Raw genomic sequence first — 3445 nt, forward strand, 5'->3', positions numbered from 1 at the left:
ACCCACCTCCCTATCCCTAATCCTCTCCCAAAATCCCACCTAATCCCAAATGCCCAACCCATCCCCCTACTTCCCTTAACCACCCCCCTCCCAATCTTACAGGCCCCTCGTTCACTGACCCTCATCCCCCATCCCCCTTCAACCTACGTAAACCACTGCCTTTGAGGAGGGGGTGACTTCACAAACCCGTCTTTCATACAACTCCCTTCAAACCACCCCAACGACCAATTGACGTGGCTGACTGACTGACACGACCACACACACACACACACACACGGGGGCAACCCGCACCATCTCTTCTATATCGCTTTTTGGTTCGCGTTTCATCCCAAAACGTTTCATTATAATTGTAACTGAGAGGGAACGTGTGGATTACAATGCTGATGGGCGAGTTTTTTTAATATATATATATATATATTTCTGTCTAAAAGGACATATATATATATATATATATATATATATATATATATATATATATATATATATATATATATATATATATATATATATATATTCCTATGAGTCCACGGGGAAAATGAAACACGAAAATTTCCCAAGTGCACTTTCGTGTCATAATCACATCATCAGGGGAGACACAAGAGAGAAATATAACAGTCAGTTGATATACATCGAAGAGACGAAGCTAGGACGCCATTTTATATACATATATATATATATATATATATATATATATATATATATATATATATATATATATATATATAGAGCGGGAACAAGTGTGGTCAAACCACTTCCATTGGTGGCTGTAACATGAAGCTAACAACGGCCTTAACGACCCTTAGCAATCAATAGGCCTCAGAGACCCACATAACCACGAAACAGAAAACGGGTTCTTTTAGAAAACAGGAGCTGGGCTCTTGAGCTTACGACGCGCCAGGGAGAAAAACAAACAAATATGTATGAAATATAAATTACGTGATTTACATCTTTTTTTTTCCCTTTTTTTGTGTTTTTCATTAAAAGTGTTTTATTAGTTTCTAAAGACGAACGAAGGCACTGGTAGTTCATGGCATTGCCTAAGGGGGGGGAGGGGAGGGGGGAGGAGGGGAGGGGGGGGGGTCGTCTTGCCCCCCCCCCAGAGAGAGAGAGAGAGAGAGAGAGAGAGAGAGAGAGAGAGAGAGAGAGAGAGAGAGAGGACATAACCGACCATTCTACACACACACACACACACACACACATGACATTAACATGACGCAGCAGTTCTCGCGTGTGTGCGTGCGTGCGTGTGTGTGCGCGCGTGTGTGTGTGTGTGTGTGTGTGTGTGCGTGTGTGTGTCTACACTCCCTGAGAAAGAACAGGTTCGGAAAAGCACGCGTTGGGCAGCGTCCCATCTCTCCACCCATCCCATCCCCTCCCCTTCCTTCCCCTCCTTTCCCCTCCCTCCCCTCGCTTCCTTCTCCCCCCCTCCCCTTACCCTGCTCCCCATCCCGTAGACGCCACGCCCCCCCACCCCATCCCCTCCCCCCCGCGCACCTCCCCCCCCTATACAGCGTCTCCGTCTCCCTCCCTCCCACTCCCCCCTTCCCCTCCCACAACATCCCTGAACACGAAGGAGTCTGTTCTGACCTGCTGCTGTACGGGGGGTGTGTTGGGGGGGTGTTGCCACTGGGCCCCCCCCCCCCTTATACCCCTATAGCTGGTATAGAGGAGGCGTGGCTTCGCTCTGTCGGATAATAGGGGCGTGGTTTTTATATAAGGGGGATGACCCACCCCCCTCCCCCCTAAGGGGATGACCCCCCTCCCCCTAAGGGATGACCCCCCCCTCCCCCCTAAGCCTCTATGGACCTTATTACCCCTTTACTTCCTTCCTCCTGACGGTACGACGCACGTCCGTGCGGCCCGAGAGCACGACGGTGCGATCGCTGAACACACGACGGTACGAAACTTCGACGTACGACGGTACGAAACCTTGACGTACACGACGGTACGAAACCTTGACGTACACGACGGTACGAAACCTTGAGCATACGACGGTACGATCCTTGAGCACACGACGGTATGATCCTAGAGCACACGACGGTACGACCCTTGAGCACACGACGGTACGATCCTTGAGCACACGACGGCACGACCCTTGAGCACACGACGGTACGATCCTTGAGCACACGGCGGTACAACCCTTGAGCACACGACGGCACGACCCTTGAGCACACGACGGTACGATCCTTGATCACACGACAGTACGACCCTTGAGCACATGACGGTACAACCCTTGAGCACACGACGGCACGACCCTTGAGCACATGACGGTACGACCCTTGAGCACACGACGGCACGACTCTTGAGCACACGACAGTACGACCCTTGAGCACGACGATGGCGTGACCTTTTGGGGGGCATTATACGCAAGGGGTCGTACCGACGTGCTTCGAGAGAGGGGTCGTACCGTCGTGCTCTCAAGGTGTCGTACTGTCGTGCTCTCAAGGTGTCGTACCGACGTGCTTCGAGAGGGGGGTCGTACCGTCGTGCTCTCAAGGTGTCGTACCGTCAAGCTCTCAAGGGTCGTACCGTCGTGCTCTCAAGGTGTCGTACCGACGTGCTTCGAGAGGGGGTCGTACTCGCTGGCTGTAAGACGGCATTTCTCAAGCGATTTCTTTCACACGTTTCCCGGAAAGTGGACGCACGCCCCCTCCCCTCTCTCTCCCCTCTCTCTCCCCTCCCCTGATGCATCGACTCCCGGAGGTGTGTGTGTGTGTGTGTGTGTGTGTGTGTGTGTGTGTGTGTGTGTGTGTGTGTGAGACGAGGGGAAACAGGCGCTACCTTCTGGTCCAAAAGGAGCCTGGATGGGCCATGGCTTCTCCTGGGAACACTTGAAAACCCCTCTGGGAAAGCGCTCACGAGGGAGGGGAGGGGAGGGAGGTGAGGGGAAGGGAGGGGGGGAGATGTGAGGGGAGGTGGAGGGGAGGGGAAGTGAGAGGATCGCCCCGGGAGCGGCATGAATGAGGCACCTTGTGGGGGCGAAGCTGTGAGGGGAGGGGTGAGGGGAGGGGGGGCGGGGAGAGGGGAGAAGGCCACTGGTTAAGCGTACTGGCCACTGTAAAGGAGGGGGGAGGGGGGGGGGCGGGCAGGGGCCACGGATGAAGCGTACTGCCGTGGTCGAGGGAGGGGCCACTACCGAAGCATATTGATGGTGTTAGGTGGGGAGGGGAGGGAGGGTAAGAAGGGCCACTGACGGAGCATATTGATGATGGTAGTACTCAGGGAGCGTAATGGTGGTGTGGGGTGGGGACGGGGGGGGGGGGGCCATGAACACAGCATACTGAAGGTGGGGGAGGGGCAAGTGGGCGGGGGCGAGGGCCACTGAATGAGCGTAATGCTTGTGCTGGAGCACAATGACACAACCAGTGGAGAATAATGGGGGCCCATTACTGAGGACAGAGAGTGAGCCACTGTAGACAGGTCTCGTGCGAGGACAGACAGGCCT

The sequence above is a fragment of the Panulirus ornatus genome, chromosome 12 (assembly GCF_036320965.1).
Source record: "Panulirus ornatus isolate Po-2019 chromosome 12, ASM3632096v1, whole genome shotgun sequence".
In the NCBI taxonomy this organism is placed as follows: domain Eukaryota; kingdom Metazoa; phylum Arthropoda; class Malacostraca; order Decapoda; family Palinuridae; genus Panulirus; species Panulirus ornatus.